Raw genomic sequence first — 19,181 nt, 5'->3', positions numbered from 1 at the left:
CCTTCCTAAGTTCCTATTTCTTTGCACATATTAATTCTTGGAACATTATGTCCCATACATGGACTATGTACTAGGTACCATTTTACTTCCATTTATTTGTCTGATAATAAGCTGCTCTCTATCTTTACTGTTGATTATTTTTAAAAATAATTTAAGGACATTGATTGTATGCACACAATTCGATCTTGTCTATCCATGTTGACACCTCAATTTTAGAATTTATAAGAAGAGAATCCTATAACCAATTGAAATTAAACTGAAAATAAATAAACTTAATTTTTGTTCAATTTTCCTTGTGGTTCAATTGTTTCTTGTGTAATGTTTTACTGACCCAGAGTAAAATCAAGTTATAGCAACATTTCCCAAAGAATGTTGTGCCAATGTTTTTAGGTAACCCACGAAAATAAAAAGTTGATAGTTAAATAAACTGTTGAAACTTTATGGTATATCTTGCTCTGGGGAATTCATAATTCACAGCAACATATTAAAAGTAGTAAGAAATCCTATAACAAAAATCAATCAATTATTGTTCCAATCTCATTGAACCTATTGTTTCTAAACCGTAGACTTTAGTGGTTAAACATCGAGGTCCTGGCAGTAGATGGCCTGGCCTCCGATTCCCACTCTACCATTTTCTAACTGTGTAAACTTGGGTGAGTGTCCCAATTTTTTGGCTGGGAAAAAAGGAGGTAATGGTGGAACTGTAGAGTGTTGTAAGGATTAAAGAATACATGTGAAGTACAGTGAGTCTTGAATAACAAGGACTTGAACTACAGGGGTCCACTTACACATAACAATACAATACTGTAAATGTAATTTCTCTTCCTTATGATTTTCTTTTTCTTTTTTTTTTTAATATTCATTTAGTTTTGAGAGAGAAAAGACAGAGCATACAGGGAGAGGCAGTGAGAGAGAGAGAGAGAGAGAGACAGAGAGACAGAGAATCCCAAGCAGGTTACACACTGTCAGTGCAGAGCCTGAAGCAGGGCTCAAACTCAGAAACCATGAGAACATGAGTAAGCTGAAACCAAGAGTCACTTACTGAGCCACCCAGGTGCCCCTTCCTTATCATTTTCTTAATGACATTTTTTTTTCTCTAGCTTACTTTATTGTAAGAATATATAGTGTATATATATTGCTTTATCAGTAAGGCTTCTGGTCAACAGTAGTTAAGGTTTAGGGGAGTCAAAAGTTATATTGCATGGATGAAGAGGTCAGTGTTTCTAACCTCCACTTGTTCAAGAATCAACTGTACTTAATATTGCCTGGATTATTTAAAACCCTCAATATACATGTGTTATTATTATTTCATTGATTATTAATCATCATAATTTATTAATAATTATAATCAATAATCACATTATTAAAATTATTGGGAATTCTATATCAGTATAATTAATAGGATTAATATATTTAATACTAATTTATCAACAATTATTTGTTATTGGCATTATTATCAGATAAATCCTGACCACAGGATTTACTTTGGAGTAAGACCTATGAGGGTCACTATGGTATTTGTTAAGAGATTTGGAGGGACTGTTACGGAGTTGTTTTTAATATAGTTGCCTTTCTAGGGAACTACGCTCAGATGGATTAGTTTTTATCTCTGGGCACGCACCTGCCAGTAGGCTGTAGGAAACAGCCTGTAAATTAAGTTTTTTCCCTCCAGGTGCACTGAAGTGCCCTACAATCCTCTCTGCCCAGAGAGAAGAATGAAGCATGAAGCCAAGAGAAAGAAAAGGACCTCCCTGCCTCCTCACATACAACACAGATACGTACACGTACAGATGAGCATACGGCAACACAGATCCCTGCATCATGACATATATGCAGGCGTCCGTTCTCAAAGAAGACACACTCACATCGGAGGAGCGTTGCTGAAGTTCCCACGGGCTTTCCCGTTCCTGGTCCTATTCTCAAGAGGTTTGGCCCTGAGTTCGCAGAACCACACTTCAGAATGTTTGCAGTTTTTCTTTTTGGCTTACTTTAGCTCCTCTTGATTTATCTCATTAGCATTTTTTTCCCAGAAATATCTCAATTTCAATTAAAATATCTCACATTTTATTGCAAAAAAAAAAAAAAAAACCTTGATAAAATCCCCAAATCTATTCAAAGGTATAAATCAATACATCAATACAAACTTGGGATTTATTTTAACTATATTTGACGAATGGTAGCTTAAAAAGAACTTAGCTTTTATTTAGAGCCTTAGAGACATGATACACATATGCATCGTGTTTAAAAGTTGGAAGTCAAAAAATAGCTTCAATAACAAAACTAAAGACAGTGTGAACAGAGATTATTAATGTGCTTCCTAAATATATTTTAATGAAATGGTGCATTTTGTATTTTGCATTTAAATTTAATTAATAAATACATAATGATATGGCTCATAAGGATCTGGTTAGAGAATTTTAACTGAAACAAATGAAATATTTGGACTGTAAGGCAATTTTGTGCATTAAGTCACATGAATTGAGGCCAAACTGGAAATAATTTTGCCACCAATTTATAGTGGCTATAAGGAGAGTATCCTTTATAAAACCATCTAGTATTTAGGAATCTACAGCTGATTAATTGCAAAAAGCTATATGAAGTTTTCTGAATAATCTAGCTGAAATACATACTGTCACATAAAATACTATAATCATAAAATACTGTAACATAACAAAATGTGCTGCTAGATTTAATTAATTTATTTTCAATTATTTTTAATATTTATTTATCTCTGAGACAGAGAGACAAAGAGACAGAGAGTGAGCAGGGGAGGAGCAGAAAGAGAGAGACACAGAGTCCAAAGCAAGCTCCAGGCTCTGAGCTGTCAGCAAAGAGCCCAATGCGGGGCTCGAACCCATGAACCATGAGATCATGACTTTAGCTGAAGTTGGAAGCTTAATCGACTGAGCCACTTGTACTGTTACATTTTAGAAGAATAAAGATTTTCACTTTCATAGTTCCTGTTATTAAATTACTATTGAAGGTTTAGGGTGCCAAAACTGGGGGATTTTAAATTTCAGACTTATTGAAAATTATATTGTTGTAGTTTCATTCACTGAAGAATCTAAATATTGATTCTACAGTTTTCAAAACACTGGGTAAGAGGTATCTTAGCATTTTTATTTCTAGATCTAACTGAAGATATAATCTGAAGATTGACCATATTAGAAAACAGATTTGGATAGCCACCTTATAAACTATAAAGATTTTTAGAATTTAAAAATAGAAACACAGTTCTTAAAGGCTGAATTAAGAAGTCAATACTAACCTGTATCTGTATACTTGTAGTCATACACATGGAAAAGACAGTTGAGTGTTTTTACATTAAAATAATCATTGTTATATGGATGCTGTTTAGTTTTTTCTACTCCTGAAGTGAGGAAAACAGTTACTTTTATATTATCTCTTTGCTTAATTTGAAGGTAAATATTAAAAACAAATGGATCTCGGGGCGCCTGGGTGGCTCAGTCGGTTAAGCATCCGACTTCGACTCAGGTCATGATCTCGTGGTCCGCGAGTTCGAGCCCCGCGTCGGGCTCTGTGCTGACAGCTCAGAGCCTGGAGTCTGTTTCAGATTCTGTGTCTCCCTCTCTCTCTCTGACTCTCCCCTGTTCATGCTGTCTCTCCCTGTCTCAAAAATAAAATAAACATTAAAAAAAAATTTAAAAACAAATGGATCTCTTAAATTATGTTTAATGAGGAGAATAAAAATTATGTCAATTTTATAATGGAAAAATTTTGTAAATATTGTAGATTATTTTGCTTTTTAAAAAAGTGTTTATATTTGAGAGAGAGTGCAAGCAGGAGAGGGGTAGAGAGAATGGGAGACAGAGAATCTGAAGTAGGCTCTGTGCTGACAGCAGAGAGCCCTATACAGGGCTCCAACCCATGAACTGTGAGACCACAGCATGACCTGAAGTCGGATGCTTAACCGACTAGGCCACTCAGGCACCCTGATTATTTTGCTTTTGATAAACACTTTTCTGCATATCTCTTACATGGCTATTTGAGTAAAAAGTTATCTCCAGCAGGAGTGCCTGGGTGGCTCAGTTTGTTAAGAGTCCAACTTCGGCTCAGGTGGTGATCTCATGGTTCGAGGGTTTGAGCCCCGCATCAGGTTCTGTGCTGTCAGCTCAGAGCCTGGAGCTTGCTTCGGATTCTGTGTCTCCTCTCTCTGCTCCTTCCCCCATCTCTCTCTCTCTTAAAAATAAATAAACATTAAAAAAATAAAAAAAAAATATCTCCAGAAGAGTTAATTCTTCTCCAGGAGTAAACAGTTAAAAACATTTCATTTCTTTGAGAAAGAGCTCATCTGAAGAGACTAGGTGACAATGTAGTTCTCCAAATCACATCAATATTTGTCTATAGCTTTACTGGAATAAATGTTTGCCCTATAAATGAATTTACAAATCAAAAAATAAATTACTTGACTAGATTGCTAAACTAGGAGATTTTAGGAAATATAGAGTTTCTGGCTTTCTTTTCTTGTATAGGATCATCTAGAGCATCATCTCTGTAACCTCAGAGACTTATCAAAATTGAAGCAGGTCTCTTAAGGTGCTGCCAAAGACTCTATGGTGGTCTCACCTTTGGTGGTCTCACCTTTGGTGGTCTCACCTTTGGTGGATCCATTCTGACCACTGAGTTTCTGAGTTCTTCCTTTGGTCCAGTCTTCCTTCTCCCAGGTCCCTGATGCCATGCAGCTCCAGACTCCATATAGTACAAGTCTGGTCTTTCACAAGACTTCTCTCAGGTTAAGGGAACCCCAACCATCTGTCCTTCACTCTCTTCTTCCAGACATCTGCTCCGGACTTCTGTGCTTTCCTATTTGAGTACTCTCTTTCACATATAGAGAAGTATTCACGCCTTCCTCTGCCCTCTTCTAATTATTTGTCTGTTCCTGGACTATCATTTCTTGTCTGTTGCCCCAACCTGTGGAAATCACATAGTGCTTTAGTTACTGGAATGAACTTTCTTCTATCATCTAAAACTTGGGTCTGCTAATTACCTGCCCTGCTTCAGTTGGTGGAACTATTTCTACATCTCAGTTTCTCTCAGTTTTCCCTGTCTCACTACAGTGAATAAGATCATATCTGAAAGACATTTGAGGCTGGAGATTATTGGGGTGACTGGAAGAAAAGGGCTTAAAGGATCAAGAATTTTGCTTAATCGAACTTGTTGTCAATGTGCTTTGTACTGAATGCAGGATTAAGTGTATTTTTTTCTTTCAAAGTTCACAAATCTGAAGATGGAAGATGAGCTTTCAATTTTTTTTGTCATTGCATATAACTTGCTAGGGAAATAGTTTTACTAGGTAATTTAATAAGGGAATCGGATGGATTGAGGTGTTTTGTCAAGTAACTAATGGAACTATTAAGATTTTAGTTAGTCGTAATTAGATCATCCAGACTAGAAATCCTGAAGCAGATCAGATGTTCTGACTATACAACTTACTAAATATCCTCTACAAAGAACTTCTGATTTCCAAGATGGGCATGGAATGTGAATCTGGAGCCACTTGTTTTCTTGGATGAAGGCTAGACAAAGGTGCATCACAATCCCATAGCAAAGGTATGTATCGAGAAGGGCTCATCAGACTCAAATATCTTATGATTTTGAACCCAGGTTGCACTACAGCAAAATGTAGCTGGCCTTAAAGCAACGTTTTTCAGAGTATTACTTCAACCACTGCTTTTAGTGATGTAAATTAGCATTATAGAAAAACAGAGTTTCTATGATGAAATATATTTTAGAACTGCTGAGTTAAATAAAAGTAAGCAAACTTCTTTATTGAAGGGCATCCCGAGCACTTTAATATATGAAAGTGCTCTGTGAATCTTCAAAAAAGGAATATTTTGTGAAGTATTCTGCAAATGTTTTAGATCATGTACCCAAATTTTATTCAATGAAAACTACAAAAAACAAATGTTTGACGCTAGTCTAATTTGGGACATAGATTTAGGGAACCCATTTGATGCAGTGTTCAGATGCAGAGTGATCATTAGCAAACATCATCATTTACTAAAATAAATAACATATGTTGAAAAATGTAACGAATAGCCAAATGGTCACGAAAATATTTCCTTGTGCTCCTAAGCTCTTAAACCCTAAAAATAGTATTTTGTACTTGAAGTAATTATAATTTGCATAATTAAAATCCTGAGTTTTAGGTCTGGCTACTGATTTGGGGCTTAATATTTTTTATTATGGCAGAATCTGGCAATCCCAGAGGGAGGCTTAACCTTGAAAAATAATCTTTTTGCTCTTTTTTATGAAACTGTGTGTTGTAGGAACTGATGGCCCTGCCAGTTTCTGGGACTTGGATTTGTTTTCTTGTTGACTGATGGCTACATACCCATTGTTAAAGGTGTTCCAAAAAATTTTTAAAGTCCTCTTTAGGTGTGATGAAGGGGAAAAAGACTAGAAAGGCAAAATTGAATTTTCTAGCCAGAAAGAATTTTTCAGTTTCCCCCAAGTCAGTTCTATCCTCAAGGAAGCTTGTCAGACTGCTTAAAATATAATACGGTCTGAGTTACCACTACGACCAGCTTGTTTTAGACATGGAGTTCCCAAAGCAGTGTCTGCTCTACAAGGATTTTTGTTTCTTTGTTTCAGAGTACCTGGCTACTGAGAGTAAGTTACCAAATACTCAATATTCTTCCTATCTCTAGGATGCCTCCAGTCATGTTCTCTGACTTTTCTCCGTGATGAAAACCACTTTCTCTGCCTACCCCACAACAGAGGAGTAATTTGGAGATACTCATGTAATCATCACATGATCTTATAAGTAAGATGTTGTTATTATTCCTGTCTTCCATGAGAGGAAACGGAGGTGAAGAGAAAGAACTGACCTTCCAAGGCCACACAGTTGGTAGTGAGAAAGCTGTGTTGAACGTGAGCAGTCCTTGTCCAGAGCCCAGACACTTCAAGCCACTACATCACACCCCTCTTGTCAGCTAAAGGGAGATCCTAATCATTCCAATGCATTGCAGTGGACCATGACGGTGCATAAGATACTATGACGCTTGCTTGCTTCCATTTTTTCATGATCTAGAGTTTGAGAAAGGTGCATTGTGGCTTTACTCACACTGTACATCTGCTTATAAATTTTCACTGACTTTATGTCACACTGCAGTATGAATCATTTGAAACCAACCAGCCTAGTCTATATTTGTCAGTGTAACTGTCAAGCACTCTATATTCTGGGCTTTTATTTCAACACTCGAATGTTTTATCTAATGTTATTCTTCATGGACATACCACTATAATCAGTCATGTTTGTTTATTTATTTATTTATTTATTTATTTATTTATTTAAATATATGAAATTTATTGTCAAATTGGTTTCCATACAACACCCAGTGTTCATCCCAACAGGTGCCCTCCTCAATACCCATCACCCACCCTCCCTCCCTCCCATCCCCCATCAGCCCTCAGTCAGGCATGTTTATTTAACTTATCCTGCTTCCAAGGCTTTGTTCATATTTCCATTATAAGGAATATCCACACATCTTTTCAGATTGTCTAAATTATTTCTTCAAGGACTGTTTCACAACTCACTTCTTCCATAAAAATGCTGACCACTTTGCCTGCTGTCTCGAAACTTGTCTTTGAAACTTCTGAAATATATTTTAAATACGAAATATATTTTGCATCACAGTGGATGTGACCTTTGAGTGTAATCTTAAGGATGCTAAGAGTTCATTGGCCAGAAAAACAGCCTGGTCTCTGGATGGTGTGGGAAGAAGAGCAAACATGACAGAGCATTCCAAGGGAAAAGCTTAGAAAAATTGGTAAAAGCCAAATATTAAAAAAAGTATGAAACTTCCTACCAATTGAGGAATATGTCCTGAAAACAATGAGAAATCAAGGAAAGATCCTAAAAAGTGCATAACTTTTTGAAAAAATGACTGGCTAATCAACACTATAGCTGAATTCTGTCTTCCTATCGCCTTTTATTTGTTTTTCTCATAGTGGCAGTGTGGAGAGATGATTTTCAAGCCTTCAAGAAATTATCGCTTTAAGCCAGGTAGGAAATGTTGAAGACCGCAGTGCAATGAATGGGGCAAGAGCAGTGGACTAGAAGAAAGAAGACGTATGTAAGAGATAGTTCATGATCAAGTAAATGTGGGGAAAAGGAAGAGAAAGAATCAAGAATCACTTCTAAATTTTTGATTTGGACAACATAATTTGTAATAGTACCATTAAGTGAGTGAAAGATTAAGAGGGGAAGTGGGTGTTAAAATCCTTTCATTGAGGGCTATCGAAGGCCATGGGTCTGTAGGAAGTGAGATGACAACAGACAACTGGAAGTCAGAGGCATATGGCTGAAGAGAGAAGTTCAAAATGGATACATAACTTGTGATGATAGGCTGTTCGTAATTGTTGATTCCATATACTTGAATAAAAACAACCAGGGGATATGCAAGGTGAGGCCTTCCAAGCTTGGACCAAGGCAGAACAAAGTGTTGGATAGATTCTCCTGTTTCCCACACAGAAACCCAAATCAATGGATCCAAGTTCAGCCCCAAATCCACTGAAACAATGCAAAATTAAGGAAACAAGCCAGTGTACAATAGTTTATGTGTGTACACTGACTGTCATTTTTTGATTTAGTATTTGTAATAAATGTATAATCTGTCAAATATATTGTTTTTAAGTTTTAATTCAATATATACAGGGGATCCAGATTTGCATGTGAGTCAAAATGAATCTTCTCGAGTGAATGATTTTGAATGGAAGCATCATAAATAACCAGCACTAACTATGCACATTTAAATTGAATTCTTTTATTTTAAATATTCACAGTACAGGAATTCATTAAGCCTGAATAGAACATCATTATTTACACATCCAAGGAATAACTCCAGTGGTAAATCAGTGAAGTACTTACGTTGAATATAGGAAATATGATTGAAGAAAGAGAATTCTTCTTACACATACAGGCTCAAACCCTTTATACATTTATTTCTGCCTTGGGATCTTAGCATGGATCATTGAAGTCACTATTAATTGCTGAACATAATTTCAAAAAATTATAACAATAGCAATCATACCATATATTTATATAAACCCAGAAAGACATCAATGGGCCAGAATCCACATTACGATGGCATTTTTAAGGGAAGGAAATTTCAAATGACATCTCCAGTTTAATTTGTGGAAAACACAAGTTCTTCAACTAGCTGAATATACAGATTTCCTATGGCATTTTGCTTTGCATGGCTTATTAAAATATTTGCTTAGCTGCCATAACATGTTATGTTATTTACAAGTTGAATCAATGAAGGGAACAATGTGTAGCAAACTAAGAGCCCAGAGCAATGTTCGTTGAATGCCATACACATATGACATCGTGGTCAGTGAAGTTGGCCTCCACACTGCCAGCACTGACTACTCAACATTTGGATTAATGATTTTCTCCAGGCTATAGCAAGGATCAGTTGCCTGAGTTTCAGCTTTTCTTACTGTTATAGTAACTTCACTGAAGCTGTTCAAATTGAACTTGAACGAACCAAACTTGTGTAAATAAATAAATAAATAAACGTATAAATAGGATCCCCACTGTTTTAATCACATGGCAACAAAATTACCTTCCAATAGTATAAATGCTTATATTGGTGTTTTAAGTCATCTAGTGCTATGTTCTAGTCTTACTATATTATGATGAATAACTAATTTCATTTGGGAAGTGGTCATTGGTCCACATATATTATCTGTTTGGAATTAAGCCCTTTCAAAAGCACAAGTATATTTTCTGAAAAAGAACACAAAACAGAAACAAAAACATAAACAAAACTTCACTGAATGGAGTAATTTTTGTTCCCAAAGACTACTGCAAATGATCAGCATGTGGAGGCTTGGTGTTATTCAGCAAAATTCGTATTTTCTATAGAATCTCTATTTTTTTTTCTTAAAACCCAAGTTACTGAGAAAAAGATTTTTTCCCCTCTTCGGCCAAGCACACTGATTGGCTGTTCACACTGCCTGGATGTTCTACATCATTGCCCAACTTGATGTTGTACAGACCTGGCCTCAAGTGTTTAGCATTCCCACACCTCCCACCATACCCCCCGACCACCCCTGGCAGTAGTACTGATTTTGGCAGTGTAAAAAAACAAACGACACACTATTCTTGATTGTAGAAAAAGCTGCCAGAATATTGTGTTCATAGTATGGAACTGATTGAGATATTTTTCACATCTTCATGCTTTTATAATAGTAAATTGCTATGCAGTAAATTGTGTCATTTGCCAACAAATGATTTTATTTGTTGTATTTTATTGCCAACGAGAGACTCCAAGAAGAAAATTGGGGAGGGGGGGATTTTACCCCATTATGCTGCCAAGTTAGAAAAAAAGCAAAGCAGCATTGTCTATTGGCTCATTAGCACTAACATTTTCACTTTACTCAAGTTTAAAAAGAATTTTTGAAAGGATGTGAATCATGCACACAGATTGAGATGAAGCCAATGTATGAGCTGGCAGTGTAAATGCCTCTCTAAAGTTGCATGATTCCCTAACGGCATGCATTTTTTCACCTAATATAACACAACCTTAATATCTTCATATAATTCCTAACACATTTTATTTCAAACATGCACTGGCTACTAAAATAAGATTTTAAAGAAAAGCTGATGTTTGATATAAAATAATCATGTCTTTTCAAGTGTGGAAAAATACTCTACAAAAAAATAAGTAGAAAAGTGGTTTCTGATCAATGTGTGATTTTATCTATAAAAATTCAGATGACTAATTAGTGTGCTTACAACAACCCTATGGGGTCTGCATTGCAATAATACACATACAGAAAGTTAATAGCGTTAAACAACTATTAGCACAATGCAATTAAATCCTTATCAGAAATAACATGAACCTATAAACTGTACATTTGGCATTTAGGTTTCAGAATATTTTTAAGAGTCCACTTAAATATGACAATACAATAGTGCAAAATCACATTACATTAAGAAAACATACAATTATCACCCAAATGGTTTATGGATTACTGACCCTTACAATTCACATATTGGCTAGAATTGGCACATTTTATTTCACCATGATAGTTTTGACCTTCTTTACTTGAGTGTACATTGTTTTATTCAAAGTTACACTTGAACTACACAGAAGAAGTATAGGCATATGTGTGTGTGTATGTGTGTTCTTGAGGAAATGAGAGAAGAGAAAGTATGTAAAGTCCCCACTCTTTATTTGCAAAACTCCACTGCATTTTTTTTTTAGCAACCATTTAATTAGAGTTCCTAAGGAAATTGCCTGGTAACTATTTTCTCTTCTTTCTTATGGCTCCCAGAGCAGTGACACGGCCACATGGAAGAGAGCAAGGAGGAAAGAAGGAAAATTCTAGAAGAGTATATGGCAGCCCATGCTCCGTGCCAGGCTAACTAAACAAGAATGTCTAATCAAGAAATCAAGATTTATGAAGTGACTGTAATGTAAAGTCTACCACACTGTTGACACATGAGATGTCAGTGACCTCCCCCGCCTCTCCCGCAAAAGCTAGTGGATTGTGCGATGGATTGTGCCACCTGGAGCTTGGGTTCGAATCCTTGGTTTACTACTCTTTTCTTCCTTTCTGCAGCTTTGTGAACTTGAATCTACATTGAGACTTGTTAACTCTTTACTTTTTCCCTTTAAAAACCTCTATTAGGTTTTTAGATTGTTTTTAGGTTGTTTTAGATTCGGAATAAACCGCATTATTCCAATGATTAATCTCAATAATTTCTCTCAAATTATTGCATTCCCGCCAGCAAACATTACTTTTTACCTTCATCTCACATATGATTTATGAAAATGTTATTTTTATTTTGTCACAATTACTCCATTAACCCTGTCTCCTACCAAATCCAATCTTAAGTTAAAAAAAAGAAAAAATAAAAAAGAGGGAGGGGAAAAGGTCCACGTGAATAAATATACTGATTTTGAAGGCTGCCATCATGCTGATAGCTCAAGAGATTTAAATTTTTATTTAAGAGTAATAAAGATGTCATTGTTTTCACTACTTTTTTCTATCTCCATTTCCAATGCTATATAGCCTGTTCATCTTCCAGCACAAGAGCTCTCATTGTTTTGAATGTAAAGCATCTATGAGCTAAATGATGTTTTTTTTTCCCCCCGTAAATCAACTCCTGCTCTCAAGTATGATAGTCTTTGTCCTTTGATTCATTATTTTTAAATAATATATAAGATATTCAAGATAGGTCATCTATTATCTAAAAAGGAGACAGCTCCTGCCTTTACATAGAATGAGATATTCTTGGTCTGTTTAAGGCTCTTAAAGAAGAAAGCCAGTATTTGGAAGGCCTGATCTCATTACAGTCCCTGGAGACACATATCCCATCCCAGATGATAGTAAGCTCTCTTCTGGCAATCTGGCTTTGGACGAGGAAGACATCTTCAGGATTGTTTCATCTGAGGGACTGAAGGTGGCTAATGAGGCCAGTCCAAGATGGGGGATGCACTGTTGTAATCTGGCACGTATTTCTTGCACAATGAGTAGTGTGGGGTTATCTGGGTACCGTATCTGTGGAGACTGATTTTCTATCTCCTGCACCTTCATTAATCAAAATGGAATGCAGCCTCGTGTGTAAGAGTCAGCATAATTAACATACTTCTCCGAAAAAAAAAATCACTCTGAAAACTTCTCAGATAAAATGTATATTTGTTTCTCCTAATGAAATTCCAGCAAGCTCTAATTTAACATTCTTTATGTATACAAGAAATTCAATAATTTGGTTACCAGATAACTCAGAAAAGTAATTTTTGAAATTTTCTAATGTGTCTGAAATAAATGTTTCTAATGTTCTTTAAAGTGAGATGATTATGAACTACTTAAAACTACTATTTTGAATGTTATTCATTTTTTTCACACATACATATAAAAAATTCCTTAAGTTTACTTTTTTGTTTTATTACAGTATAACTTAGAAATTGTGCAAATGAACAGCTGAGATTAGTCATGTCAAAATTTTATTATGCAATTAGCAATTAGAGTAGTCTTACAGTCTGGCTAGGAATTATTTTTATTTCTGCACCACTAAACAAATACATTCCTGTTTATTGAATTTATACTCTAACATTTTTAAAGTAACTTTTAGAATTTTTTTTAACTTTAGGAAAAGTAGATGAGGACCTGATTCTGTTTCTAACTTATGTCATTAACTGGCTCTGTGGCCAAGCTGATGTGGAGGAACTCAGGTTGTTGAATATTTCTGGGCCTCTTTCCTTACCAGCCAATCACCTCTGAGAATCTTCCTGCTACTCCATTCTGTGACATGAGCTATGCCAACTAATAATAAGCTAAATTAACTGTTAACTTACGGATTGTTCATAACAGTGAGGGGAAATTAAGCCTGCTGGAGATCCAATTATTTTAAGAAATGGAGCATGTGTGTACTGATGCAAATAATGCCTGTGTGCTACCAAGGCCAGCTCCCCACACCCCTTCCAGTACTTAGCAATTACAGAAGATGTGAATGCATGCTTCCACACTGTATTTATTTGTTTCTCTTATCCTGAAGGTTGTTCCTTCGGCTTACTTAAATTTGCAGCAATTCTTATAAGCTGTCTGCTTAATTAACATCTTCAGTTTGGGAACTGAAATTGTGGAGACAGTTTGGAGTTCCCCACAATGATCTTTTACTATAATAAATGATACTCATTGAACATATTTTCTCTTCACTTAAGTGTTATTTCATTTGTCCTCACAAAAATATGCATCAGGAATATGCTACCTCCACTTTACAGATGCAAAATCTGAGGCTTACAGGAGCCTCATAATTTGTAGACAGTTAGTTGTATACAGTTAGTGCCTGTATACAGGCAGAGCTGGGATTCAGTTGTAAATCTGGGTCATCAAAAATCCATGTGCTACAGATAGCTCATTGTTATATGCCAGTTGCAAATTACTTTTCTACCCATCAAACAAAGACTTTGGGACACTGAAAATAAATTCTCTTAAACATATACAGCTCCTTAGCAGATCAAAGAAGAATAAAATTTTATGGTTGTAAAGGATCCTAGTAATTGGGCAGTCCAATTTTTCATGTTACAAATTCAAACATGCATTTAGAACCTAAAAAGAGAAAGAGAGATATGCTCTCCAGGTACATATACTTTGCTTTTCCTAATAATTTCTCCAGGACAAGAATTGAGCAGGTCTTTTGTGCAGACTGATGGTTTCCAGAGATGGCCCCACATGAGTATCATCTACGGAGCATTTACAATTGTTTGTTTCTGGGTCCCATTTCCAACAGATCAGATCCGATCTCTGGAGATCTGGCATCCACAATTTTAAATCCTCTCCAGGTGATCCACATGTGCATCTAGGCTTGAGAAATACTGCTATGAATGAACCACTCACAACTTAGAAGAAGATTTGGAGACTGTAGATAACCTGTCCCAAGTCAAGGGATTAGTCAATACCATGCTCATGTATGAAATGATTAGGCATATAGAATGTCTTGGCTCTTGAAGTTGAGAAAACACTTCACTGACATACTCGGGAAAATTCTAGGTGAATTTAAAAAGGACGCTAACATTCCAGGTGAATTTTAAAAAGACATTAGCTTGTATCGGTTAAGCAAAAGAATACATTCCGTTTTACAGGTGGCTAACACACAGGCCTCAAACCTGACAGCAGCATATCAGAACTATCTGGGGATATATTTTTTTTTAATTTTTTTTTAACATTTATTTATTTTTGAGACAGAGAGAGACAGAGCATGAACAGGGGATGGTCAGAGAGAGAGGGAGACACAGAATCTGAAACAGGCTCCAGGCTCTGAGTGGTCAGCACAGAGCCTGATGCGGGGCTCGAACTCACGGACTGTGAGATTGTGACCTGAGCCGAAGTCGGCCGCTTAACTGACTGAGCCACCCAGGCGCCCCTCTGGGGATATTTTGAAAATACAGATTCCAGCTCCCATCTCAGACCAGATAATAAGAAACTGTATATTATTTATAGTTTTCAAAATGATTCTTAAGCAACTGATCCAAGAAGTTCCAGTGACATAGGTGTGTTGAGAAATGCTGACAGCTGACTGGCTTAGGATGGCTTATAAACTATAGCACGGAGCAGAATAACTTAGGAAAAGGATCAAAAGCATGCTATTTTTTTTAACTTATTTAAAGAGATTCCAATTACATGAGCAAGATCAAGGAATCAGTATTGTTCATAAATAACCTCTGGTGATTTTAGGTCTGTTGACCCAGGAACCAGACTTTTCAGTAACACTGAAAAGGCAGCTGGCATTGGAGAGGTTCTTTTTAAATTATTTTTTTACAATATTTTCAAAGTAGATCAAATGGAAAATATATAGTAACTATGAGTTAAGAGTAACTAAATTGTTTAGATATAGTCAATCTGGCTTCCTCAAATATCCGCTCCCTGTTTTATTGTCATCTGGGGATTTGCAATGTGCCTTCCTCTGCCTCCCTGAAATTTTTGCATTGATAAAAAGTTTTAGATTATTGTAATAAGAATGTGGGTGATATAGAAAAATCTATAATATTTTAAAATAATGCTCGTTAAATGGTTGCTTTTCCATGGGCAGTTAAGGTCTTAGTGGGTAGTGAGTACATGAATTGCAAAAGATGAGGTAGAGAATGAAGGGGAAGTTAGTTAAAGGAAGAAGTTTAGTTAATTGAGCACTTTCTGTATTCCAAGCATTGGATTAAGTTTTTCCATATATTAGTTTAGATAATCAATTTTATACTTTAAATGCCTATTTAGAGAAATAAGAGGGAAATCCGTTTGAAACATTTACTTCCAAAAAATTATATGGTCATTGGAATTTCATTTGCAAACATATGCATATATCAGTTTAGATCTTAGATGAGAGAATAACTGTGCCAGAAGGAACTTGGCAAACAACAAGGTCCAGAAAAGTTAGGTGGCTTTCTCAGAACTATAGTTTGTTGAACCTATAACCCAGTGTAGCATTGTTCATATTTCTGGTTTAGTAGGCTCTCTCTCATTTTTGTTCTGTTACCTGCTGTGTATAATGTTTATGAATATGGATGCATTCAACATGAATTACTCAGAGGGAGACCACTTTGGATAGTAGTTGAGCTTGCCCATTTGCAAAATGCTACAAAATCTTTAGATGAGAGACAACCTGAAAAGAATATCATCTGAATTGACTGATGTTTGCAATACAAATGAGTGCAGTTAGGGAGGAAGGAAACCGGATTTCTCTCCGTGCATAGTTTGGTAATAAATACATGCCCTTCACAGTGCTTGTATTTACATTCTCCTCAAATACCAGGTGTCTTTCCTATTAGAAACAGTTGGCATTAACATTTGAATATAATGTTAACATGTTTCCAATCCTTTTAAATCTTTCTTGAGATGTTACTTCTTTTGGGGTGCTAGAATGCAATAAGATTGGGAGAACATAAAGCCTTCATTTGCATCCAAGCAGTAAACTGAACAATGAAATAAATATCATATACAACCTCTAACTGATGTCAATAAGCTGGAACAGTTATCACACATAAAAAAATTCTGCATGATCCCCAAAACAATTTCCTTATTCATTGAACAAATATTTGCCTCCTTTGTTTTAGGCACTGTGCTTATCTTTTAGATCCTGAAGTTTGCATATCTAACAGTTTGGTTGGAATTAATTCCTTAAGAAGTTCCTCTAAATGAGGTCAGAGTTCAAGGGAACTCAAAGATATGGTTAAGCACAAAGTTATAATGAAAGGACCCAAATCTTGTTTTGGTAATATTACTTCATGCAAAGACATTTTCTAGGTGATTACCTTAAGACTCATGGAATCTAGTTTGAAAATAGGCATGCAAAAATATATTAATAGTATAGTTTCCTATTCTTTCCATATTTAACCTCCAATTGGAGGCAAGAATGTAAAGCCGCAGCAAATAATTCTTAAATATTCTGTCACTTCACACCTCAAGTGTTCTAAGCTTTCTAAGGCCTCACAACAGAAAACATTTCTGCACATTCTAGGATTATCAGGACTTATGTAGTACATGCACAAATTTTAGCTGATATTGGTTTCCCACTAGGATAACTTTTTTTTCCTGTTGCTGTTTCATATTGTAAAATTTATGGCTGTCATAGAATATGACTGTCATGTCTTTTTTCAGAGTATAATACTGCTGGGTATGAAGAATTCATTATACATTCTTACTGCAAATACCTATAATGATTACTATTTATATACTCTTACCAGTAAGTCTTACAATAATTAACATTTAAATATTCAGACCATTGAAAGTAACAGATTTTTGATATTTTGGAATAAAACTTTTTAAATGGTTTATTCTCTTTTTATATCCACAGTTTATCCTCTGGCATAATTATTTGTTTCTATAACCAATGGCAAGTTAATTTTGTTGAATCAATATCTTTCACCATGAGATATTCTTTAAAAGAGTTACAATCCACAGGATTTATTTAAAAAGTGTCTGAGAACCATATACCATCGTGAGGGTTACATTTCACTTAACATGTGGTGAAAGCCCATTTCCTTCTGTCCAAGCACAACTCCTAAAATATTTAAGACAGAAAGAATGCTAACAAGTTTGATATCTTATTTACTGTGTACTTTTTCAAAAGTCAAAGTGCTTCCACATAGAGTGTACCATTCCACAGGCCCTAATTATACCAATAAGGCATTCACATTTTTAGGATTTGCAACATACTTCTTTTGTTAGGTGAGAATTCGAAGAAAAGAATATAGAATTAAAAGATACAGCACCTTTGCATTCCAATCTTGGCCATGGCAGTAGCTGCGTGTGTGTGTGTGTGTGTGTGTGTGTGTGTGATATGTGTGTGTGAACATGTTTCTTTCATAAATATTATCTCTGGATCTGATTTACTCATAAGTAGAATAAAGGAATTGGTGTGTAAACATTGCTATAATGCCATCTAGCCCTAAAACCTATGGATAAATGGGCCCATAACGGATGGGGTAAGTTGACTCGTTCATTTTGGCACTTCAAATTCAGAAAAGTTAAACTTCTGGGAGTCGGTAACAGGTTTTCAATAGACAGATGTGCCAGTTAGTCACTTGGTGTTATTACCTTGGCTTGGGTCACATTATCAACAGGTGATCATAGACAGTCTACAAAAGAGACCAAATTCATAGTTGACAAGAGAGGCGATGCGTTCAGGTTTATCAGTTCTTTGAAATCATGAGCACCCACCATAACAAAGATGGGTTGTCATGACGATGAATACATTTCTGCTTTTGAAGAAGCAGATGCTTGCTAAACTTGTTAGCCAGGCATCCTGTTTTGATCCCTATGCTTTTTACAGGCCCAAAAGATGACAAAGTAAGTGTAAATATATGAATTAGACTGTTTTAACATGATGAAATAAATGTGGGTGGAGATCTGTTCTTATGTAAGAGGGCATCCACACAAACATACTATTTCTTGATGCAGTGTGGTTAGAAGAGATAATATGGAGGGAAGCAAAACTGGATCAAATGAGTAAACAAAGTTTGCAGCTCAGAAATACGTCAAATCCCTAAGCAACTGGGGAAATTTGCTACCTCATTTTCATTAAATCAGCAGTGACTCAAATCAACTCCATTGAGAGTAGTATGTGCATAAACATAGGCTCAAAGAAAGCTTCTGTGTATCCCTCCACTGAATTGTAAGCTCCTATAGGGCATCCTATTGCTCATCTTTATCTCTGGTTAGGGTGTTGCCTGACACAAAAGACCTGTTCAACATGGGTAAGAAATGAACTTGAGGATCAAACATTTCTCCATCTAATGCAGGAATCTTCCTCTGTTCCAATCCTTCTAGTGTTCCAGAGAGCCCATTCCTACACAAGGGAGTCTGGAGTACTTACTGAACTGAAGTTTGCCTCTATCTGACTTTCATTTGATGTAGAAGATTGTGGATTTGTGTTCAACTGCTAATGTTGACATGTAGCAGGACAATTAGAATTAGATCCAAATGGATGTCATCAGAACATCCCAATTCTTTTGTTGGGGTTTTGGCTTGAATGGAATAGAGTCATTAAAGAGTCTTTTGGGAAATGCTTTCCTTAACATCCCATCTTTTCTCACCTACTAATAATTTCTGCTTATATCCAGTCCTTAACCTTACAGAGGAAAAATGCTGTATAGCAACTGGAGGTTCAGGGATGAATTTTTCCAAAAACTTAGAGTAATGACAAATTT

This window comes from Panthera tigris, chromosome B2 (assembly GCF_018350195.1).
Source record: "Panthera tigris isolate Pti1 chromosome B2, P.tigris_Pti1_mat1.1, whole genome shotgun sequence".
NCBI lineage: Eukaryota > Metazoa > Chordata > Mammalia > Carnivora > Felidae > Panthera > Panthera tigris.
The sequence above is the reverse complement of the archived record's forward strand: the minus strand, read 5'-3'. Positions refer to the sequence as shown.